The sequence below is a fragment of the Coturnix japonica genome, chromosome 5, assembly GCF_054131305.1.
Source record: "Coturnix japonica strain WE chromosome 5, WE-NBRP24, whole genome shotgun sequence".
In the NCBI taxonomy this organism is placed as follows: domain Eukaryota; kingdom Metazoa; phylum Chordata; class Aves; order Galliformes; family Phasianidae; genus Coturnix; species Coturnix japonica.
Window position 1 is genome coordinate 27,156,141 of NC_140667.1, and position 25,293 is coordinate 27,181,433.

The following is a 25,293-nucleotide window of genomic DNA, read 5'->3' on the forward strand; positions in this document are numbered from 1 at the left end:
TGCATGTACGTGTTCATAGGTGAAACTTAAAGCGGTATGTTTCACCTTCTGAGGTACGTACATAGATTCTTATAATTCTCAGTAATCTTGGATTTGCTTTAAGTTGCTGTGTTTGAATTTCCAGCATGAGCCCAGGACAAGTTGCATGTTGATTTCCAGTGTTTTCTATGGGCTTTTCTTGTATGAAAGAGGAAAACCTAAGTATTATCCTTCGATTCAAGCAATGTTTCTTATGTGCTCTGGAGAAAAATAAGAAGGAAAGAAAGGGTTGGTCTAGAGGCTTAGAGAAAGCAAAAGAGCCATTTTGACCTGAAGATGAGCACGGAATTTTCCATAAACTTTTGTTTTTGGAGAGGCTTCTTTTTCTCAGTGTTTTCAGTGGAAAGTTTCTTTTCATTCTTCATTGGAGAAGGGTTCTCAGTAAATGTCCCCTGTATTTTAGCCTAGCTAACTACAATTTTGTATTCAAAGCAAGGTCATTGCTCAATGTTGGGCCTTCTTTTCCTATGAGGACTTGCAGCCAGAGGCATCCGAAGTCTGGACATAGAAACAAGAACTCCATACAGATGCTTTTCTTAAACTTTTCCATACCCCAGTAGAACTGAAGTAGTCTTTCCTACCACTGGAATCAGACCAACTGTATTTTCTTGCTGAACATGTGCAGTTAAAGTCCTCCTTAGCACAGACAGGTAATTAAAGTTTCATCCTCGCCATCTCCGTCCTGCTTGGGAGGTGTGCTAAAATTAAATTCAGCTGAAGGAGCAGCTGTTAGTGCTTCAGTAAGGCCGTGTAAAATACAGTTATACATTGCAAATGTGAAAAGTAGAATGTGTCATGGTCACAGGTCATTTGAGGGAAAAAATAAACAAACTAGCAATAAGGCAGCACTGTGTATTACCTGTCTCCGCTGGAGAAATTTATGTGCTTTCACCCAGCATACTTGGGGTCGGGCTTGAGGTGCTTTACTTGATGGACAAATAGCTGTACTTAATTTAACATTTAGCCATCTTTCAAGGTGGCAGATGAAATCCTTGGCGTCGATACCGGCTCTACTGTGCGTGTTCTGTATCAAATCTGTTCCGTTGTCAGCCTTGGGGAGGCCCACTGGCTCCCAGGAGTCTTGCTTAATCCCAGGAATAATCAGGGAGAAAGCCATCAGTCTGTCCTCTAAATGCATTCTTTTCCTCCCTTCTCCCGATGCTCTTCCCAGAAAGTAACATCTCAGGCTCTGCGCTGCTTATTTCTAATGGAGCTGATCGCAAAATGTCCTCTGCTTTTTTTAGTGTTCACTGTCTATTGAGAGTTGAAGAATGGTGGTTTCTAAATTAATTTGAAGATGTCCTGTAAAATGTAAGCTCTGAAACACAGCCCCATTATTATATCGCCTTAAGTATGGCACCCTGCATACGCTGGGTCTCGTTTTATCTTTAGATACACAATGCTGTGCTCTCTATTTTATGTACAAAGGAAATTAAATGTATTTTTTTTTCTTTAAAAGATGAGATCTTCATCCATCACCAGCTGTCAGCTCCTAATAATGTTGCCCAGAGAAGTGTTATCTGTGATTTAGTGGCTTTAGTGGACTATCTTTTGTTGAATAGAGGACAGCAGAATAAAATTTCAGCTTAATATAGCTCTTTTCATACTCCCTCTGAATAACAGAGGAAAGGAGGAGAGAAAGAGCAAAGAATCTTGGCTTTCCAGCTCAAGTTTCTTCTGTTTTACAGTACATAGGGCATTTTAGAAAAGAAATGGGAAGGATACAGAAAGGAACTAAGAGAAAATAATTAAAAAGGATGGAAAGAAAAGCTGAGGGACAAAAATAGTGGTAGAAAACAGAGTGTTCTTTCTTGACTGGTCCCTCTGGGTAGAGGAAAAAGGAAAATCATTTCTGCCTCGGGGAAAACTTCTGGACTTAAAAACACTCTGTCTCAACTCAGAATGAAAAGCCAAGTATTATATTTTGAAAGGTGGTGGTTTTAGAAATGGTTTTGAGTGAACAGTGATGTTTTATTTTGCTTTTTGTGTTTTCCCATTCTTGATTTTCTCGAGGAGCTTAACTTTGGAAATGAACAGCCATTGGTCTTAAAAGCATGGCTTTCTGGTCAAAAGAACATCAACACTGAAAGTTTCAGCAGCTTCCAAAACTTTTCACAAATAAAAACGTATTCTCAGAAAGAGTGATTTAACAACATAAATCCCTCTCAATGAACAAGTTACTAAGTGTCAATCAACCAGATTGATGACATCCTATAATACGTTTTTTAACCAACTATTGCTGTCAGTTTCTCAGTTAATTGGTGAATCTGTGTCTTTCATGCTCAGTGTATGTGCAGCTGCACTCCACGTGGCAGTGCACAGGAGTGTTACCCCACCCTGCATGGGGTAAGCTGCATGCTTGCAGTTGGCAGGGGAATTGGGTAAGACGACCTTTTCTGTACTGTCTCCAATGTTCTGTTCTCCTGGCTGATGACATTTGATTTACATCAGCTGAGATGTGTCTGAAAACAAGTCTTTCTGCCTCCCTCCTTTCACTAAAACTGTAACCTTAACTGATTTCTGTTCATTTTGTCTTAAATTATGTCATTTCATATTAAATATTTCAAACAGAATTCTCATATGCTGTAATACAATAAGAAGAAACCCGAAACTATTCTTCATAGTCTCAAAAGGGCACTAGCCATGTGTAAAAGATAGGTGTAGGTTTTCTATCATTTTAAGTTACTTGTTGGAGGGGAACCATTAAGTCAGGGCTTGGGCTGGTGATTGAACACCTGGTGAAGGGATGTGGCTGGCCGGGGGAGCACAGGCACGTTACTTGCACCTGTGCTCTGCACATGAGCAGAAGGAGTAGACCCAGGTGGGAGCTGCCCTGGGCTCATATAAGGGCCAGCTACTGACGGGAAAGCATCTCGTGGACGTGGGCTGTTTCCTGAGAAGGAGTGCTGCATTGCTAGAGAGCCCCTTCACCAGTTGGGTGAGTTCCAGTCTCCTTTTTTTTATGTCTATTGGCCTACCTGCAAGCACTTTACCTGGTATTGCCAAGAACCTGTCGGAAGTGGTTCTGCTTCTTCATAAGCAGAACACCTGTCCAGCAATGAAGTGGTTTTTAAGTGTGGAAAGACTCCAGTCCTACTCATGTTCATATACTTGAAGTGACTATAGTTTGTTCAATATGGGGGGCAAGTCTTATTGCTGTTTGGCTATCTACCCCACTGCAAATGCTTTTTGCCATGCAAACGTGTTCTTGGTACAAAGGTCTGAGATTGCACACTTCTCATCAAGTACTTTTTGTTGGTGTGCTCCCTGTGAAGTGCAAATGTGCTTATTGGTTGTGCTGGAATAATAACAAAGTCATGAACTCTGGGCCTTGTGAATGGGGCTACAGGCTCTGAATGAAGTTTGAAAATCAAAGCATGTTGACACTATTTTAAATTTCTTCTTTCTTTTGAAATGCTTCTGAGTTTCTTGACAGCTCAGCCTCCTTTAGAAGCAAAAGTTTTGCTTAGAACATCCTTCAGCCAGAGCGCAAGTTGCATGGGCAGTAAGGTCAGCGGATCTATCTCCTCCAAGTCAACAGGGAGCAATAAAAAGATATTTTCTGCCATTAAAGATAACCTTGTGTACTGCAAAAGCATGAACAGCGTGTCAGCAAACTGGCCCTGTGAGAATACTTTATTGATGCTGCTTCAGGTTTCTTGTAACATGCAAAACGGCGTTATTAGGACAGTAGAAAACTGGGTACAGACTTTTCAGGATTATGTAATAAGAGCAGATCAAAAACCATCTGCCTAACTTGAGAAATTCTAACTTCTGCTCTGAGGAGGCTTGCCCTGGCTCTCCTTGGCAGAGTGTACTGAGGCAGCTGCTGGTCACTTTTGTCCTCATCCCATCGCCACTTCTTGCCCTTTTGGCAGAGATCAGCCACAGTCCAAGTCCTGGACTGTCCTTGGTGTGGCTCTATGGGGACTTGCAGCAGTCTTGACTCAGTGACTTACTGGCTCTTTCCCATCTGTAACTGTTGTCAGTCCTCCTCCATAGGAGACCTGTGTCTTAGAAATCAATTCTTTTTAATTATTATCTTTTTTTTTTTTTTAGAAGTCAATGCAGGTAAGTCCCCCCACAAGGGCTTTGTGTTCATCCATTGCTGATGTTCTGTGACCAGGCTAAAAAGAAAAGTCTCTTACCCAAGAAGCCCTTACAATACCATGGTGATAATACAGTGGTAATACTCCCATATTTTTCTAGTTTTGGTGGTTCTTAAACTTCCTAAATTCAAACCTGAACACCCACAGGGAAGACTAATCACCAGCCAGGCTTAGTTCATGGAGACTTTATCCAGTCCAGGCTTTTGTACACAGATATACTAATTTGCAATAAAAAAGAAGCAGGCAGAACAGAATGAAGGTTTTGATGGCCCTGATTAAAAAGAAGTTGAATGCTGTTTAGTCTGGGATTTTGCGGTGACACTGGGTGTTTCCATGTCTTGCCTGCCTGAGCTATGACCCATGCTGGGTACTGCAGTTGGAGGTGGTACCTCTATCAGAGTCTGGGGTAATGTGCCCTTTCTGTAGGGATCCTAGCTTAGGGTTTGTATGGAATGCATTATATGGTTGCATCAGTGTAATTGCAATATGCAAGGGTTTTTATTTTTACCCAGTAATCCCTCAGTCACTTATGGAACAGGAAATCATATGTATTATCTCTGGAGGGGACTGTAAAATGATATGGTGACCATCTTGTTACTAAAAAAAGGAAAGGTGGGGATATATAATAAGCCATGTATCCTGTGCATGCAATCTCTGTCTGTCTCTTAAAAGAGTCCTTCGGGGAGGAGCGGTGTGTCCTTGTGGGAGCACAGCCTCCTCCTGGTGTGTGGTGGTGAGCCTGGCTCACATATGAATGTGTCACTGTGTTCATCTGTTAAAATGAAGGAATTTTTAGTTCCTGTCATGAAGCAGTCACTCAGAAGGCAGTCTTCCATTTTCCTCTTTATTTCCTTGTTTTTCCTTTTGGAGAGGTAACTCAAGTTTCTGCGTTTCCCGAAGGAGTAACTCATTATCCCTTAATACAAATTTTATACTCAAACGATCCCTGATCAGGAATGAGAACATAAATTGCGTGTGCTGTTTTTGTACAGAAAGGTGTCCTCTGTGTTTAACTTTGTAATGGAGTTGCTCTGTGAGGTGTGCACGCTGCTGCAGAGCATCCACTTCCAAAGGGCTTCCTGAGATTTTAAGTAAATACATGATTTTAAAGGAATAAAAAACCTGGGAGCCCCAAAACAAGTGCTAGAATGCTTCAACCATCAATTTTTCCTATTAACTTTTGGAAGTGATTACTTTGGAGCACTCGTTGACAGAAGTGCCTTTCAGTTGTGTGGCTCTTGTGTGTACAGATTAGAGGTATATCCTAAGTAGAAGTGTTTGTGTTTTCTTAATCTTCCGAAGACATAAATCCTTTGCATAGTATTTTGCTTGAGGTAAATTTCTCTGTCTAACATCTGAGGACTTGTACCAGCCTAATGTGCCCTGGTTTTACACAAAAACAACCATGTTGCTGGCTTTCATTCCCTTTTGATCCACTGTTGTTGAGACCTATTGCCTGCAATTTATAGCATTTCCAGCCTGTAATTAAGGCTTCTATTCTGGATACCTAACACACAAGCAGGAATTACTGCAACTTAGTTGGATATGTCTCTCAAACCATAGCAGAGAAAGAAAATGTTTCAGATGAGAGGTGAAAGCATTGAAAGCTAACAAAAGTTTATAGTGATCTAATGTTACATGAATAAACTGAAATTTGATTAACTATTTTCCCATCGTTTCAAGCAGCTTGCTTGCATAAAGTCTGTCTTATCCATAGGCTGAATGAGGTGTTTATTCTTGTTGTGTAGAATTACAAGTATGTTGAGCATTTGGAGCAAGAAAAACAGGATTTTTATGATCACCTTCTTGTTATCTGAGGTCTTCTGGGTTTAAGTGCTAGTCTGTCTGGTTTCTGAGGCCCTTTCCTGCAGCAGCTGACAGGGCTTTTCTGGCATGTATGCACTGAGTGGCTCCTCTTCTGGGGGAACATCAGGCTGCTGCATGTGATGAAGCCCTACTCTGTGTCTGCTATAACCTTGGTCTTTTGGCATGGAAAAGGCTGTACTGGCCTCAAAGAGTAGTTGAAATGGCCAAGTTTGAACTCTACAAGCCTGGAGCTCTTAATGTGCAGAAAGGCGTGGTTAATGTTGGAGAGTGGGAGAGGGAATGGTATCCTTTCCCTTTGGCTGGGGGAAAGGGCTCGTAGTCATTCAAAGAGCTAGGCTGGGCTGTGTGAGCCTTGGTATGTTATGCTGCGTAAAGGAGGGACATAATGAAAGGAAATGAGTACTCTTGGCCCCCAGAACACCTTTCAGATTTAATCACTGTTTGATTGCTAACATGAAAGCTGGAAATTCTGTTCTACCAGAGGCAGGGGGAGGGAGGGAAGAATAAAGGCCCATGTGTATTTTTAGCATTCTTGTAAACATGTCACCTTTGGAAATGAAAGCATCAGTGCATTAGAGCGGAGGAAGTGGGGAGAGGACATGTTCTACCAAGAGAAATGCCATGCTCTGAATGGACTGACTGAGTTGCACGCGAGCTGTGCACAGTGATATTGCACCCGCTCTCAGCTCCATTCAGCTTACTTCCTCATGCATCTCTGGGTTTCTTCCCAGGTGACTGTACACTCCAGATGATATCCAACCAGAATACATCTGGCACAGGCAGGGTGCTTTAAGATCATAATGTTATAGAATGGCTTGGGTTGGAAGGAGCCTTTAAGCCTACCCCGTTCCAAGCCCCTGCTGTGGGCAAGGCTCCTACCTGCCTGCTCAGGCTGCCTAGGGCCCCATACAACCTGACCTTGAGCACCTCCAGGGATGTCAGGACTCCAAGGTCCCTGTCTTGCCTGGAGGGTAGGGCAGCCCCAACAACATGACATCACATAGCTTAATGGAAGCTACTTAGCAATACCTATTTCTTTTATCCTTTTTCTATATGGAGAAATCAGATCTAGCACAAGGAAGAGAGGAGGGAATCTATTCAAAAACTGACGTTTATTTGCTGTTCACCTCTGAAATGCCAATGAGCATTTGTGCTGTCTAGGTTGAACTGACTGATGACCTTGGAGAAATCACTTACTGCTGCTCTTGAAAGAGATTTGTTTCCTACTTCCTAAGGAAGTATGAAAGAGATACAGAAGGTCTGTCATGGTCTCCTCCTGCTTATCATAGACAAATCACATCATAACTCTGCTATAAATACAAGAAGGGGGTAATTGCTATTTCTTCCCACTTTTCATTTTTACCCCTTCCTAAGCTAGCAAGGGGTAAAAACTAGTTCTCTGCATTTATGCAGTGCCCTGATAAATGATCCTCTGCACCAGATAAATTCCTTGGTAGTGCTAGCAAGCAGCTCAAGCCATTAGCTGTTCCCTTTAGCTGATAGTAGAAAGGAGATCGCTGCAATCACTGACAATGGCTGTGGTCTTCCTTACTTGTACAGATGCAGAAGATGTGATGTGCTGAGTCCCAGAGTGTGTCATGAGAACGTGGGAGAGTTGGGGGAGAAGCCTTCCATCCTGAGCTGTTAGCCTCATTGGTGGTGGAGGAAGATGCCCAGCTGCCCCAGCTGAATCTGTGCCTCCAACTAAGCTCTGACAAGGTGTGCTGGCATCTGCTGTATGAAACAAAGGAGAGCCTTGCACAGCTCTTTCAGCACGTTGGGATGTTTTCATCCTGGGAGGCAGCAAAGTAGGAGGAAACAGTTGCTTAAGGATGGTTGTCTGTCTGAGATGGTGGATATGAAATTAGTGCTGGAAGCTTTTAAACAGGTTTTAGTATTGGGGGTGTCTTTCACGTGTTTGAGAGCAGCTGACAGCCCTCACCTCTTAGTGATTCTTCCCTTGAGCATCGTAGTCAATCCATTCTCTGTTGTATTGACATGAGCTGAAGTGTGATGTTTCTCCAGCTTGCCAAGCCTTCAGTCATATGTTTACACTACCTCCTGCTGCATGACAGCCACCCGTAAAATTAATTAAGCTACAGTGATTTCTTCTGCCTCTTTTTTTTTTTTCCTTTCTCTGTGGAGGAGCTGATGATCCGAAGGACTTTGGAGACCCAAAGACCTGAGGTATGTGTGATGAGAAGTGAAGCAGCACTGTTCCTTGTTTTTCTCTGAGCAGCGGGAGGTATCTTTAATAGATCTTTGTTTTTCCACGCAAGAAACCCATCAAAAAGCTGAGCACAGGTCTTCCCCCACTTCTTTGTTCATCTTACCTGGCTGTTAGTGACAACAACTTCTATTTGCACAACACTCATCAAAGGATCTCCAGATAGGAAGCCACCTTTAGAATCTATTTTTAACCTCCTTTTATAGATGCTGAAACTAAGAAGCAGGCAGGTTTGTGCTGTGCACTCCTTTCAGCACAGCTGTGCAGCAGGGTGAGAGGAGGTGAGCTGGATGCTGGAGCTGTGCAGGCAGATGGAGAGGGGCAGGGCTCCTTGGGGGCTCTTGGGCTGCCTGGTGCGGTGTGTAGCTAGGGCCAGGCAGCCCCCAGCCACATCAGGCTGCATCTGTCTCCCATCAACCCCTCTTACAGCAAAAATGGTTGCTCTGGGTGACTTGGGATTGTCCCACAAGCATAGAGAGAGGCTTTGTAGTTTGGTGGTGTGCAGAGTGATGTGGTGGCTGGAGTGTGACCTCTCAGATGCCCAGGGAGCCTCGTGGCACTCAGGGAGTAGCCCCATGCACACATAAGCACTTGCTCTAGGGACTTGCCTATCATTTAAAGTGGAATTACATGCTTAACTTGCTAAATTACTCTAGGCTTCCCTTAAGTATGTAATTAGGAATTGTGTGCTGAAAGTTAACTATTTGTAGGGTCTGCATGCTGTCGTGCTTCATTACTCTCACCACTGTTTCGGCTCTCACATTGTTCTGCCTAGATCACATACCCAGCCTTGGGACCAGAAGATAACAGGGACAGGATGGGGGTTCATAGGGGGTACAGACCCGTATGAGAAGTAATCTTAAAAACTAGGAACATTGCAGTGTTACAAATAGAACTGGAGGGGCTAAATATTACACAGGCACAAATCCTGAACGTACTCCAAACCCAAGCCATTCTTTAAGGTTTTTTTTTTCCCTTCATGGGTGTGTTTGGAAGGAGCCAGCTACATCTGTGTTCAGCCCAGCTGTTGGTGGGGCTGTCTCCCAGCATCATTGCCCCACTAAGAATGGTTTGATGTTTAGCAAGCTCAGCTGTGTGGAGTGAAGCCTTTGCATACCTCCCCTTCTAGTGGTTTCTGCAAATTGCTATCAGCATCCCAGAGGGAAAGCACTGGGGAATGCAAGTTGCTGCTCCCTTGTGGTAAACCAGTATTGAAGGCTACAAACAAAGGAGTGATAGCTGCTGAAACCACAGCCTTGTGCTGGAGACACCCATCTGCAGAACTGAAATATGCAGGTATTATGGAGAGATACTGAAGAGGGATGGGTCTGGACTGATTATGTCTGCAAGCAATGTCCTCACCTATCAGCCAGCTCCTCAGTGTTGGTGCCTCCCAGAGAACACTTCCACAGGGAAGATGTTCCCAGGTCCTCTTGTAACTTAAGGCAATGCTTGGCCAAGGCACAAGAGATGCCAGGTGGAAGGTGTATTGCCTTGTAAAGGAGTAAGTACTGTGTTACTAATGCATTGGGATCACCTGCTGTGGTCTCCACTTGTTGCCTCTTACGGCTTTAACGTTATGTCTCCATTAACCATATTTATAAGGATGGGGAATGCAGGTTGAGAAAGCTAAAAGCTTTCAGTGTTTGTGTGATTTTTTTTAATACAAAAGACAGGTTTATCCTTTACTTCTAATGACTCATGTTTCTTTTTCAGTGCCAATTTGCCAGAGCTCGGAGAAAGCAAGTTCACATTTTCGTGTGCCTGCTTTCTCTTATAGGTCTATTTGCAGTGCACTTTTTTCCCCCCTGACTGGTGCTTTTGAGGCTCACACCTGCACCTCTGGGCTCAGTAAGGTGTCAGTGTAGATGGGACGTACTGGGAGAACAGAACCCAGCCACAGACCTGCTCCCATGGACAGATCTTTCTCTACTTACTTTGCAGGGACAGAAGGTGGCCAGGCAGTGGGTTTGGGAGTTCAGGGTGGTACCTGCCTCACAGAAATGAGCTGTACCTTTGGTTACTGCAAAAAGCTCTAGTCATGGGTCCTGCCTGCAACACCGAGGACCAACAACAACTTGCTGGTCAAGTTATTCAACTCCTTTTACCTCATTACTCCATTCCTAGAGCACAGGCATCTTTGGGCAAAGAGTTTTGCTTTGGTCCATCAATGTGAAGCTATAAGCTGTGGTGAAATTTAGGAAGCAGATCTTGTTCCTCTCGAGTCTGGGTTGTGTGAGTACGCCCAGTGGAGCAAGAAGAGGTGGTGTCTGGTATGTGAACTGTGCGAATGAAGCACGGGGGATTGATCAAGGTTCTTTTGGTCTGAAGTCAGTGTCATTGTGAAATCTTGGAAGAGAGCTGTGCCTCCTCCAGGCTGTCTGCATGCACAAGCCACGCTGTGTAAGATCATGAAGTATAATCCCTACCTCAGGCCAAAGAGTCCTGCTTGAAGTAAATCAGACCAATTAAAAAATATTAAATATTATTTCTAAAATCTGAAGTTACAAAAAGGTAGCTGTATTCAAGAACACTGTTCCCACCACCCAGTGTCAGGAACCTGACTTCACCCAGTCCTTTGCTCCTGCCTAGCTTTGCTGGCCTACGTGTGTACCTTTAGGCCTAAAATCCCTCTGAGCCTCCAGGAGCAATCTTGGGCTAAGTCCCAGTGGTGGGGGTTTCCTTTCATCTGTAAAATCATATTTCCCAGTGCTATTTGGATTTTGCCTTCTTCACCTCTGGTCCTAAAGCAGGTGTGTTTGTTGCAGCTAATTACATCTTTGCGGTGCTCCTCTGGCCTGTTTCATTTCAGTGGAGGATGGAGTGGCTGTGGGTGGTTTGTGTTGTTTTGGCAAGATCTTATTTGATTCTTTGGGAAGATGAACTGCATCATGGCTGGTGCACACTGCTTTCTGGGGCTTTGCTCCTCCCTCCTTATTATCTACCTAGTGAAGCTTGATCTGATTTGGACAGTAATTTAGTGGTGTCACCTACAGTATGTCTACTATTTAAGTAGAACCCAGGCACTTGTGTCAGATTACTTTAGGAGCTGGTGCTTGTGCTGCACTACGCCAAAACAGAAGATTCCTGCCCCACGAAATGAGAGCTGCATTCAGTTTTCTGGGACTAATCTGCCTCTCAGAGCAAGCTGCTCTATAAATGCAGCTTCCGCTATTCGAGCAGAGGATAGCTTGCCCACACTGAGTAATTCCCACTCCCAAGATGCCAGTGACAAACTTTGTGTCACTTCAGTGTTATTGCTCAATTCATCCTGTGCGTTCAATTCATTTCTCCATGGCTTTTAGCAGCTCTGTCTCTGAAGCGTGAGCACAGCTTCATCCCCATCTCCTTCCTCTACAACAACTGTAATAATGCAGGGAGAGGCAGAGCAGTGTGTGTGCCTTTGAGGGAGCAGCAGCTCTTTCCAGTGCCCATCATATGGCTGTTCAGCAGCTGAACCCTCTGCTGTAGCTCTTCTTTTTTTTTTTTTTTTTTTTCCTTCTGTCGTGGCACCTCCTAATCTCTGATCTGATAGCAAATGTCTCCTTTCATGTCCCTACATCAAGGCTGCTGTTCTGGCCTCCCATCCCATTTGCTTCCCTTTTTAGTGCTGTACCAAGCATATTAATGACAGGCAGTGCTGTCCCAGAGCCCCTGGAGTAACCCCGTGCTTTGATGGCTGGCTCTGTCCCATCCCCATGCGGGAGCACGTATTTACTGATCTGGAGGATGTGGAGGGCTGGTCTGATGTCTTCCACAGCTGGCCCTGCTGTGTGCTGCTCTCCGTGCCTCCTGCTGCCCCCTGGTTAGAGGTGTGCTGGCTCAGACCTGGCAGTGGGACCAGAAGGGGAAGGAAGGGGGGGCATGGTGGAAAAACCTTTGCATGCAGACACGGGTATGTGTTTCCAAAGCCCAGCAAAGCAGGACATGCTGCTGACCACGTGCCTCCTGCTCCAGGCTGTGCTGAGTACTGCTTTGCTGCCCCTAATTCTGCTCACATTGTAAGCTTTATCCTCAGTCTACACGCGCTGCAAAGTCAAGAAAATCACGAGCAGGCTGACAGTAAGACTGACAAGATATAAAGGAAAGGGAAAAGAATGGGGGAAGGAGCAAGTTACTTGTTAAGTTATTATAATTAGGGATTTTCTTCCTATTTATCTTGGGGTAGCTCCATGCAAGCCAGTTGTGCTGCTCTGTACAAACCTGAGTTTTGCTGCTGCATTAGTATAAATCTCCCACTGCAGAACACAGGGAGGGGCTCCTCCTCATTTATGTCTCTGTTACCCAGGAGGGGTCCATCCAGCCTGACTGATGCCCTGCAATACTCTGCTGATATCCAAGTTAATAAGGTCTGGTCACTCTGTGTTACTGACAGCCCCCCTGGGCAGCCAGAGCACTGCACAGTGTGACAGCTCCTGCTTCCTCTGGCTTAGCTGGGGATGAGTCACCTTGACTGCCTGAGTTCTTGATAAATCCTGGAAAAAACAGGGCAGTTAAATGTCAGCCAATGGGAAAAATGTTCAGCTGGGGTAAGTTAAAGCAGCTCCACAGCTGTCAGATGCGCTTGCCACCAAACACCCACTGTGAGACCTGGCTGGTTTTGCAGGCAGGTTTCATCTTGTGCAATCACCTGCAGCAAATTAGCTGGAGAAGGCTGATGAGGTGATCCAGGGTTTGGAAGGAAACCTGAAGTGCTGATGCTCTTTTCTGCCTGAGACTCAAGGTTTGCCTCGTTACGGAGGCCAAGTAAGCAAGGAATAGCTCAGTCATCTGCTGGTTCTCAGGAATTCTGGTACAGAAGCAGCTGAGAAAGTGCCTCCATTTCTGCCCAACCTACAGCTGTTTCCAGCTCCTGAGCTGTCTCTTTAGTCACTTTAAAAACAGATAGGAATTACTGATTGTATTTACCTTCTGTATGTCTTGACTGATATGCTCTTTGGAAACCAGAGCCTTGAGATGCAGAGGAAAAGTAAAACTTATCTCCTGGGCTGGAATAAAACAGTGCTTCTCCATACCTGCAGTCTTTAAGGAGGCTTTGTGATTCCATGCGTATGCTGAAATACTGAGTCCCTGACAGGTAGGGGACTCTGCGACCTGCTTTTTTTACTATGTGGAGGATACTGGCCTCATGGTTCTCCAGCAGGAACCTCTTCTGAAGTCCCACTTGTGTGCATTTCTCCAACTTCCCTGAATGCACAGTTCTTGAGATCAGCAGGTCTCACTCAGAAGTAACATAGACATCAGCATAACCACCTCTGCCCATGCAACTTGCCAAGGTTCTGGTCCTAACTGAGGTGTAAGGGGGCAGACCTGACTCTTCGCTTCTAGTTAGTGTTGTACAGGCTTCTGTCAGAGCTGTCTGTGCTGCAGCTCTCATTTCAGGTTTTGGAAGCATGCATGATGCTCAGTTCTAAGAATGCTGAGTTCTGGGGAGGACGTGTTTGACTCCTTAACCTCAGGAGCAGTGAGAGTTGCCTTTTCCAGGAGTTGTGCTTGACTGTGAGGTAAGCTTCAGATAACCTGCCTGTAGGGAAGAAAAATATATCTTAATTCTGAACACTTCTTGACTTACTTCCCTGCCTTGTTTCCCTCCCTTCCACTATCTGCGTCTGCAAGAGCACAAGTTTAGTGAGGAAAATTCCTGTGTGACTGTTAATAGTTAAATGCAATTTTGTTTATTGGATGCTTTTGAAAACATAAAGAACAGCTAAGTGCGCAGGCTGTTGCATCCAAATGATTTACTGCTCTGCCTTTTATAGCTCTTGATTACATCAGGTTGCTGCGTCAATATCTTGTCTATTACACTGCTGCCTGATGGGCCAGCGAGACAAGTGATATTATTGCTGGGTGAATTTTTCAGCTAGGGTGGCGTTTCAGGGGGTTGTAGTGCAGATCCCCAACAGTGGGAATGCAATTTAGACTTATTCACAGGCAGATGCTTGTCCAGTCCATAGATGTAAAATAAATTCATTGTTTTCATGAATTATCCTGGGTATTTTGCCTAGTGCTGGCTGTATTTGAGTAAAACCCATTGCATCTGACTGATCCAGGCTGTACTCTAGTAGTGCAAAGACAGGTGGGGGCTGTAAATGAGAGTCTGGACTCTAAAATCTCTGGCACATGGAGCTGTGTGTGCTCAGCTCAGGATGAGACACCAGAAGCAATGCCTTTTTCTGTGTGGGGTTCACAAGCTTCATCTCCTTCCTAATACCAGCAGGGTAGAATCCAGTACATAGTGCCCCATGCTCCTATAGAGTTCTGTTTTCCACCCACAGGTCTCATGGTTCTTCTGGGTGAGTGCCCTCCTGCCTAGCAGATTAAGTGTGCTGTGTGATTTTGCTTGAGGACCTAGCAAAGACCTCAACAGGAATGGGTTCCTCATGTCCTGACGGCAGAGCCTCATCCTGTATGTGAATACAAAGGAGTCTTCACTCTATCTTAGCAAAAGTAACTGTCTTGCTACAGTCCCCCTTGTTTCTCTGTTTCCCTTCAGCTGACCAACCAGCCTTTCCTGCAGGCTGCAGAAGGTGACAGAGTAAAGGGAAGCAAGGTTGTTGCTCAGTGTGTTACCTCTGTAATAGCACAGAGCAAGTGGGGAATGGAGGATGGGAAGGGGGAAAGGCCCCAGTGCCCTTTGAGAGATCTTTCCACTCAGCAGAAAGAGGCTGAGCTGTAAAAGCAACTATTACAGAAATCCACCAATTTCATGGTGAAAGTGATGATAGTTGTGAGCTTCAGGCCTGGCCAACAACAGGTTAGGGTATGCAGGGAGGAGAGGGGGAGGCTCCGTGTTGAAAATAGTTTTCATCAACAGTTCAATTTTCTACTGTAGCCAGAGCTTGTGCCTCACTCACGTACATCTCTAGATCAGATACACTTCACACTCCTGCTCTTTGGCTGCGTGGTAGACACAACGAGTGATGGCAGGAAATTGAACACACAACTGCATGTCTGCTGCTGCAGGGGATGTGATGGCATTAGCAGTCTGCCCAAGAAGCCCTTTCTGGTGACTCCAGAACTTGCTAAAATACAGTACGGAGCCTCAGATCCAATTTCCTTTCTCCCTTATCCTGGATGTACATGTCAGTCAGAACAGTTGCCTGTCATTGTCAGGTGATCCATCACATTAAAGCAAGGGGGAAAGGAAAACTAATGCTTCATGGTCTTGGAGTTACTTTTCCTTTCGTCTCAGCCCATAATACTTTGGTTTAGCTTTGTATTCTAACTAAAGGGTTTGTCTCTATCCAAGTTCTCTGACCTGCTCAGCCCAGTTAGGACACTGGTGGAAGCCAAGCAGTGTGTGCATCTGCATGTACCCATGCCACTAGCTCCATCCAGTGCCATGGAAGCTGGAGAATTGTTGCTGCCCAAGTAATCCACTTTGCACCTTTTTAAATGAATAATAAACAGGCAGAGTGTAGAGCCAGGGTGGCCAGTGACCTTCTTTGCTTGGCAGGTGAAGGAGGAGGTCCATACCAGGAGCTCTCCGGGCACTTTGCTCTACTCTCTTTGAGAGGCTGAGCTGGTGCTGTTGGGACTGCAGCCAGCTCGTTTAGTTTGAGGTCAGAAGCAAGTCAATGCCCTGTTTGTTGTGATCTTGTCTTTTAGCAGAATATGTCAACTCAGCTGTTGTCATTAAAAGTCTGCCATCCATAGGGGACTGGCAGTTATGATGCTCTGGACAGAGTATATTTCTTTCTGAGAATTCCCACTGAAAATTGTTGGATATAGGATGCTTCAGTTCCTGCCCCCTGCTTCCCTGTACTGATTGTGTATTCTCCTGAAGTGGAGCATGGACTGTAGCTCTAACAATGACAGAATTCCAGCTAATTTCCATAGGATCAGTGTCAGGCTTTATCTCAACATCTGCTGCACTTTGCTAAAGTGATGGGAAGCTCTGTCTTCCACCCGTGCGCTGTAGTAATGTTTGGACTTTATGTTCACCTTTCTAAGAGCATGTAGCAAGGTAGAAGACCTGAGCTGGTGGGTGTGAATGGGTGTGAGGAGGGACTGACCTCAAGTTCTGTGACAGCCAGAGAAGGTCACCCATTATTCAGCAGTGTGCGTTTTCTGAATGGGTCCTACAGGATGTGGAGATCTTTGTCTTGGCCAAAGATGGTGCAATGCTCAGACAGCTGTAGCTGCTAGTACAAGTATCTGGATGGAGTCCTGGCTCAGAGCTTGCCCTCACCACTCTGAGAAGTGCAGGAGCCTTTCCCAGGCAGCAGAGTCCTGGAAGACATGCACGTGGCTTATTTATTCACTATCTGCTGTTGGGAAATCTGTGAAGGTAACTTCCTGTGCTCAGCATCTCCACAGCCTGGGGGATTTCTGTAGCAAGAACTGGAGCTTGTCTGTGTGTTTTCATCAAAGAAGAGGTGACCTGGTTTGCAATGTTTTGTCTCACTGGTTTCCCCAGCAGTGTGTGGGGCAAGGGGGACTGAGAAGGAACCTGCAGCTGCATTGAAGAGAGGAATGTTTTAAGTCTCCACCTTCTGTGATGAAAATCGCAGCCATAAAATTAACGGTGATTTCATACTTCCTGATACACTATGAAAATGATTAGACACAGCAGCAGCTGGGGGAAGTGATGGAACTCATTGAGGCTTTGCTCTTTCTAATAATATCTATCTTCTCCTTTTTTTGAACATGAGCTCCTTAAGCCCATGCTGACAATGATCTTAGGGTCTCAATACACCCAAGTCCAACAAGGGAGCTGCAGTAGCAGCTCTATCTCATGAAGGCAGTAAACCATGAAACCACTGATGAACAAATGAGGACAAAAACGTGTCTGTGTAGAGGATAGATGGAGTATGTTCCCAGGTTTCTGCCTTTCCAAAGGCATGATGAAGTGAGGTTATACTTCATGGTTATACTGTATGCTGTTGTCCCTGCATGCCTAAGTGATTAAAGTCCATAACGCACATGGAGGGGAAAGTCATTTCCTTTACCTCTCCTGGGGTCCAAGGTGGGTGTAGCAGCGACCCAGCCAAAGGCTCAGAACCCACCAGATTTGCGGGTGCAGCAGTCTGGAGACATTTTGAGCTAAAGGGAGATGCAGAGGGGATGATGCTCTGCCAGCCAGAGGAGAAAACAGGACCCATGGTCTTTTGCCTAGTCCCCAGGTGGTAGTGCTTTGCCTGTGTTCCATGGAACCACCTTCTACTTTTCTTCTCGGTAACAAGAAAGATATACAAGGGTGTTAATTAAGTAAGGGCTTGGCCCATTGCTGGATGCTTTTAGAACCAGCAACGAGGAATCAATAGGGACAGCAGCTAGAGAGAGAATGCAGCCTGGACCTGCCATGAACCCCTCTAAGGGCTGTGCTGTGAGCAATGTAATGGTAATCAGGCTGTTTCTCTTGTCTACTAAATACTAAGTTCAGTAATGAGCCACGTAATTGGTGTTCTGAGCCACACCTTGATCCTCCAGAGGGCATTGTGGCCAAGTGTCAAGCAATTAGTTCTTGCAGCTGCCTTGAGAGATGGGAAATGCCTTGCTGCAGGACTCTTCCTGCATGTCTCAGAGCACAGATTGTTGTGGAAAAGCAGAGCTGCTCCAGGCCTGCAGCATAAGAGATGTGCTGACTGAGAGCAGGGCTGAAGCTCTGCCCACAGCATGGCGAGGTGATGTGTTTGGAAAGGCAGGGCCGAATGTCTGGGCAGAGACGGAAACAGAATAAATCAACATTTTAGGGGTTATTCAACGTTGTATTCAGGGTCACCTACTTCATACAGAACCAGGACATGTGTCAGAAGCGCTGGGGAAAGGCCACATGTACCCCGAAGGGATGCACCTCTCTAATGCCTCCCCATGTAAGGCTTTCACTCCTTTAATTAAACTATTAGTGTGCAAGAATGGCTGATGTTAATTTACATTAAAGGTCCTTTTTCCCTGGAGTTTTGCAAACTGGGATCAGAGTCTCCTGGAGGGAAGCATGGCTTCCTCCTAACTGCTCAAGGGGAAGAGACAATCTGGCACTCCTCACTTCGTCCCAGATTTTTAAAGGGAGAGACACTATTGCATAGGAGACATTTTTAGTATGTCTCAGCTGTTTTGCTAAGAAAATGATTCCATTCACCTTAAGGGAAAAGTAAAATCTTATTCTATCTTTATTCAGCATTTATTGTTATCCCCACTAGACTGTGCTATCGAGGTCTGTGTTGTGTGATCATCCCCTGAGGTCTGGGGCCTTCGGCTTCAGCATCTCGCAACTCAAAACAGCAGCAAGCCACAATTTGAAGCTTTGAATGCAGCCTCAGTGACTCCCAAGGTTAAGGCAATGCTCACCCTTGGACCTGATATCTATTCTATTACCTGTGCTCTACCTGCATGTAATATAACCCTGATCATTTTTCATTAGCAATAGCATCACAAATCAGCCGGTTACTAAGCGCACTGCCTAGGTGGTAGCTTCTCCAAAACTGTGAAGGGGATGAGTCTAAGAGAGGCTGTGCACAGCAGATAGCTGAAGTGCCAGCTGCTGCTCTAGGGTGTCTGTGAGTCCTCTCCCCACAGAGAGCTGGATTAGTTTTAGAAACGTGGATTTTTCTTTTATTGTTAGCCAGCATGCAGGAAGCAGAAGAAATCTCACTGCAAATATTTAACAGGGAAACCAGAGTGGAAGGGGTACCATTGATTTTTGTCTTTCTTGGGTTTTGAAATCAATGAAGTATGCGCTTTTCCCATTGACTTTTGGAATCTGAAATGATTTTGGGAAGCTGCTAAAAAAAAAAATTTACAAGTTTGGGAGCTAACTCTTCTTCTTAGAGCTCTGTGAGACGTATATAAGAACCATCAGTAGGTGCTGGTGTGCTTGCGGGCTTCTTTCTGTGCTGGTATCAGCTGCTGTCATCTGTCATGCCCAGCTTCATCTGATGTGAGGTTTCTTGTTCCTTGATGAGAGTGTGGAGAGGAGCAGGTCCAAGCCACTTCAATAATCTGAGCCTTGTGTACTTGTTCTCCATCTGAGAAAAGGGGTGTATTTCTAGCAGTCTAGGTGCTGGTTGCTAATTACTAGTTACTGCAGTTGGAAGAGGCCTCTGGGTCTGCTTGTGCTCTCTTGTTAGGCACAGTCCCTGGTGCTGTAAGCAAGAGTCCTATTGATCCTCCCTGGAAAAATCTCATGCTATGAAAGCCCCCCAAAATTTGTACACTAGTTTATAACAGGGTTGGTATTGTACTATTGCTGTGTAAGATGCCTACAAAGAAGGAAAGTCTCAGAGCTGCTCAATCTCTGGATACCAGATTTAGTTAGCAGTTAAAATGCTGGAGAAAAACCCTGCTCTGTGAATGCCTGTTTACTGCCTGGGTTGTACTGTCTTGTTAGGTCTGGTTCAGGAGTGTTCCTCCTGAGCAGGTATGTTCTACTGCAGATATCCACTCACTGACGCTAACATGGAGAACTTCAGAACTCTCCTCATCAGAAGTTACCAGCAGTTAAGATGCTCAGGACACACAGTGATTAGCTACTCTCTTTATGTAATGTTTTCCTTTTTTAAAAGAATTATTTTTGACTTTGTTGTTGTACAGTGTCTGAAGGTTGCATTAGGTTTATCCTTTAGGTCCTTGTCACGTACAAAGAATACCTTTGGCAAGCAGAGGCTGAGATACATTTGTAGTATCAGTAACCTACAGTTGGGCTTGTCTCTGTGCTGTGTGCTCAGTTGCTGTTGTGAAGACAGTCACACAGAACTACCCACCCATCTGAGATGGACCTGAGGAACACAGACACTGAACCCAAATTAAACCTTCCAGGCACATAAGTATTGATATACAAGTACTGATGGGAAGATCTTATCAATTTCTATGTGCTAAAGTCACATCTAGAAATCAGAGACCAAGCTTATTTCACTCCTTCCCGTTCAGCACACAAATGCTAAACAAAGAACAAGCAATGTTTCATCCTTTCTTATACATCTGTGGCTAAGTCTTGTGTGGACATTGCCCTCTACTCATGGGAAGTACCATAAAGGCTCATGGGCTGTCACGGATATCCCATGGCTTGTCTGATGGGATGTTGTTTGCTGGTGAGGATGTGTGCACGAAGCCCAGCTTGGCTCTCAGAGCTCCAGTCATGTTTGCAAAGTAGGCTTTTTTTGTGGAAAGAAAATAAAGCACAAAGCTTCATGTTAAACTGTTAATTTCCTCTGTAATCACAGATAACCTTGGAGCTGCCTCCAATGTAGTAATTCCTTTCCTCTCTTCCCCTAGAAAGTATTTTTTTCTCAGATCTGGAACTTCATTTCAAGGCTCCGGAGATGCATCATACTAATAAATGTCATAATGTGACATTATCCCATCGCTTCTGACATTAACGTAAGCCGGCACCTGATGAAAGCTGATGAAGTAGGAAAAGCGAAGCTATGAAAAAATAACATGACACAACCCAGATGCACCAAGATCAAATCTCAGATGAGAAAAGGGAGCTGTGCTAGGCCCTTTGGATATAAACTGTGGGTCAGGAGCAGTCAGCAGAACAGCACAAGTAGGTGTAGATTATGTTTGTGTCTGTCCTCGGCTCAGTAGACCGTGAGCTGAAAGATCAGAGGAGAACAGGAAGATGGTGGGAGCCATTTCTCTGCATTTGCTCAGCTAGGAATTTTCCAAGAAGAGGAGCCTGCAGCTTGTGATGTCTGCTTTAATATTCTAGTGATATGGCCCTACCAGTCTAACTTTTGGATAGAAACTGTGTGGAATTCTTAACCTGTACACATTAAATGTATACTTGGAGAGTAAAGAAGTAGACATAGATCCTTTCTGATTCAGTTAACCTTCTCCTAGAGTTTCTTCCACAATGTATATGACACTGGCAGATTTTTTGGGTTTTGCTGAGCCCAGGTAGAGCAAGTTGATGCCTGCTCCACAGGCTGCCTATATCAACTATTGGGATCTATTGGTAATAGGTGAATGGTTGGACTGGATGATCTTTTACGTCTTTTCCAACCTTGATGATTCTATGATTCTATGAACTGTGCTGCTTTCATGTGTGCTCTGCTGGCAGTATCTCTGTTACCAGCACGGCTGCCAGCAGAAGACTGAAGCCATAGGATGTTGAAACTATGGATTATAGTAGAGGAATGTTCTCTACTCTTAGGTGAGCAAGGCAAGGAAAGGAGAATGAAGTCTATTTCTCTTGATCTGACCCAGATCTCAAGAGCTTGAGAGGCCTTTCTGATTCACAAGAGATCTTGCCTCTCAGGTTTCAGGTGATCTTGGAGGAGTCTGGAGGGGAATGGCTTTTGCTTTACACATTTCATACGTGCTTTTTTGCTTTGTAATTATTAATTATGCTTGTCACTCACAGAGAGTGAGAAAAACTTTTCTGAAAGAAATCATCTGTTTGTTAAGGATGAGAGAACTTGGTAGTCTTTGGTAGTTTTAGTTTATGTTAGGTAAGACTCAAAACATCTTGTGATCTTGGTATTCGTTAAAACTGAGCTCCAGGTTTGCTTAGTGGGTCAGTAGCAAGCAGTCTGGTAGTTTTAATATCTGTGTTTTATTTGCTAACGGTAACATAAACAAGAGAGATTTATCATTATTAGTGTCAGCAAATGAAGCATTTGTATGCTTTCATTCCAAGTTAGTACCTTGCAAGCACTCCTCCAAGACAAAGGAGACAAAAACTTTCATGTACTCCCTGATGTTATGAACATTTTCTACCTTAATTGAGCAATACAAGACCAGGCCCATATGGAACAGGAGGAAAGAGTGAGCTGCCCAAGACCCTCCCTTAAATGTTGGTAGATGTGATTTTATGTACTGAGCTGAGGAACTGATGTGAAATGAAATGCCTGCATCCAATAGAGTTCTGTCTGCCTGAAGTTCCTATCAGCTGCCATCCCTTGTGCTGCATGAGGGTGTGCACCCACTAATGTGCTATTTGTACCCTCCACTCCTTGATGCCTCCTGCACTTGCTTGGGGCCACCTGACGATGAGTCCTTCATCAGAGAGTTTCCCCCATGCCAGCAGGACCCTTGTCCCTTACCAAGTGTTGGAGAACACTGGAAGGCTGATGCTCTTAGGCTGGCATCCACAGCTTGGGCATGTTGGCCCTGTGAGAGCACAGCTTGTTCTCTGACTGATGTGTCCCCATGTTTCCCACATGGCCCATCTTTTTTGGGTTATTGGGAGACAAAAGGAGCAGCAGGTGGGGCTTAGGGTGATGCAGGGCTGGGCCTCATGGGCTGTTCTGTGCTGCTGCCTCCTTCTCGTTCATCACACCTGGCAGTGACTGAGTCCTCCTCCAGCTGCTCCTCTGTTTCTAATTAACAGCAGAAGGTTCCAGACCAGAAGTAACGGCTCCTGCAGGTTTCTGGATCCTCCCATCCTATCATGGTGGGGTCAGGGCTGCCCTGTGGGAGCAGCTGGTGTTCAGGGACACTGTGACCTGCTGGCTCCTCTCTGAGGGATGGAATTGCCTATCCCTGGTGGTGCAGCTGTGCCAGGAAACATTTGTTGCCTTACAGCACCTTTTGTGGTTTTTTACATCAGTAAAAAGCCACAGCAGAAGGTAAGATGGCTGGAAACCTGCGCCTGTGGTAGCAACAGGCAAAAATAGAGGGGATGGCAGCAGGAGACAAACCCATGTGCAAAGATCTTTGTCTGTGTTGTGTGAGACAGAGCTGCAGTCCTGCTCCATGGTCATGGAAACCAGCCCCTGGCCATCTCCTGCCCAAGTCAAATAGCAACTTTGGTGGCAATGTGTATTTTTGCTTTGGGATGACTTGCTGTCTCACAAGTTGCTATTTGACTTTGGTTAAAAAAAATGATCGGGTGCTTTCTGCAAGCACAAACCAAAGCATGCAGATTTGGGTGGTTACCAGGACTAAGGCTGCCTGTGTAATTACATTGCCTATATTTAATCTGTGGCAGATCCCTTAAATTTTAGGTGTGCAATCAATAGCTTCTGCTGTGAGGCTCGCCCACTGTGTGCATCCCCTCCTCTGCTTGAGGTGCACAAAGTCAAGTCAGTACGCTTGGAGGGTGAGTGGACATTCCCATCCATCCATAACCCATAGAGAGCACAGAGGTCCGTGTGTGTGTGTGCATTACATTCAAGACAGCTGCTCTGCCTCTATTTGTTTTACAAAGGGTTGCACTGGTTTCATTGTAGCTCCCTTTAAACAATCCGAAATTCCCCCCCCCTCCCCGGGTTCAGGAGAATAAATATGCACGGCTTGTAATTCTGTTGCAGCTCTCGCTCCCAGCTGATAGGGTGACGTGCAGTTCGCAGGCTCGCAGATTGGCTTTTTGATTTGGCTTCTTGCTGCAGTTGTGCAAACCTCGGCGTCTCGCGGCAATCGGGCTGAGCGCCGCTCTGCTGCGCGGTGCGGGGAGCTCGGACGCGCCGGGGAAGCCCGGCACGTTCATTGCCATCTGGGGTACAGCCCATTTTCTCCCCTCCCTCTTCGACCCTCGTCCATCTCCATCCTCCTCCCCCTTCCCTCTCCGTGCCCGGAGCTGAAGACCGAGGCTGGTGGATTTACCGACGTCTCCCGTCCCCCCACCCCTTTTCCAGATGCACCTCCCCGCTCACCCTGACAGCTGCACAAGAGAGCCCAGGTTCCGTAGCGAGCACGGCAACTTGGAATGACATGCGGAGGAGCAGCCCCGCACACAGGCACGGCGGTGGTACCCACGAGATGCAGTGAGCTCCGTTAGGAACCGGAAGGATTTATCCCATTGGAGCCTACCCCCCCACCTCTCAAAAACTCAGGAAAGCCACCAGAAGGGGTAAGTAAGCGATGCTCCCCGGGGAAGGGGAGGCTGGCGGCCAAGCGCCCCGCCGCCGAGGGGGCTGTGCGAGCACCGGGCTGGGGGCTCGGGGACCCTCTGCGGGCTCCCTCTTGATGGGGGGAGCGCCGTGCCCGCGGCGGCCGCTGCAGCTTTCGTGCCGGGGGGGCCGGGGAGCGGCGGGGCACAGCGGGAGCCGCGGCCGGGATCCTTCCCGGGGGTGCCGCGGCACGGCCCGCAGGGATGCCGGCAGCCGGGTGGGGGGGCTCTGCCTGGAGCTGCGCCTCTCATGCAGTGCTATAAATTTATTTCCTTTTGATTTTTTTTTTTGTTCTTATTTTCATTTTTCCCCTTTTTCTTTATTATTGTAATTATTCCTGCGGGGTGGGGTACTGGGCCATCCCTGCCGCACGCCGGGGGCACCAGGGCTGCTGTCCCGGGCAGCTGTCGCGCTCTGTCCGTCGGTGCCGCTTGTTTACCCCCGGTGTCAAATATAGCTGCTGCGCCAGGCGCTGCCCTAAATAGGGCACGGGGCCGCCTGCGGGGCCCCCGCAGCCCCCGGCGCGCACACACACACACACATGCACGCAAACTGCCCTGGATGGTGGGCGATTTCTTGCTCTTTCTCCTGCCCAGCCTCTCTTCAAGCTTTATTGTTCTCACCTGTGTCTGAAGTATTGCCCTAAGTGGGAGACAAAATCATTGTGAGCGATTTTGACTTTTATTTTAATTATATTAAAATGCTAGGATATAGTCATTTTCCTTCTCTCTCAGATGGAAATGTAGAGAAGTGGTTGGCTTTCTTGGCTCTTTTGGGGATTCATGGGCTCATTTTGGGGACTTCACCTGAGAAATATGCTCTAAATCCAAGGGGAGACACTGGAAGAACGTGTGCACCATATATGCATCCTCCTCTCTGTGTGCATATATGTGTATTAATGTCTCACATTACTTTATAGAGCAAGAGGGTGATTTTACTTGAGTTGTTTTCTATTTCTGGAGAGAATGGAGCTGGCGGATGGAGATCCCAGCTTGGCAGCCCCATCCAGCCCACAGTGCTCACCTGCTCTCCATGGCAGCATGGCAGAAGCTGCTGGGACACTGGGCCTTGAAAGCATTCTGCTTTGGTGCAGCGGGAAGAGGCATCACTCCCACGTGGCACAGACATTCCTAGGGAGTCCCCAGTGCTTCTCCATCCACTGCTGTTGCAGGCAGTTGTGTGCCCTGATGATGGTTTAGCTAGGAAAGTGATTTGCTTTTGGTGCTTGCAGTCAGGCTTCTGTGGTCAGCTGGAACGAGACTTGTTTCCTGAGCAGGAGTAGCGGTGTTGGAAAGGAGCACGTCCTGCTGCTGCC

General features: G+C 46.0%; 1 protein-coding gene across 11 annotated transcripts in view; it reads left to right on the forward strand.

The window, feature by feature from the left end:
• The first annotated feature begins 1,123 nt into the window (after positions 1–1,123).
• Positions 1,124–25,293, forward strand: part of SLC8A3 (solute carrier family 8 member A3) — a 119,033-nt gene continuing 94,863 nt past the window's right edge. For 2 of the 11 annotated variants that reach the window (XR_014946623.1, XR_014946622.1), the window contains exon 1: positions 22,663–23,938. The gene's annotated coding sequence lies outside the window, so the exon portion shown is untranslated. Of the gene's footprint in view, positions 14,650–22,662; positions 23,939–25,293 lie in introns of those variants that run through there. The other 9 variants (XM_085548950.1, XM_085548949.1, XM_085548955.1 and 6 more) reach the window with 9 other exon arrangements.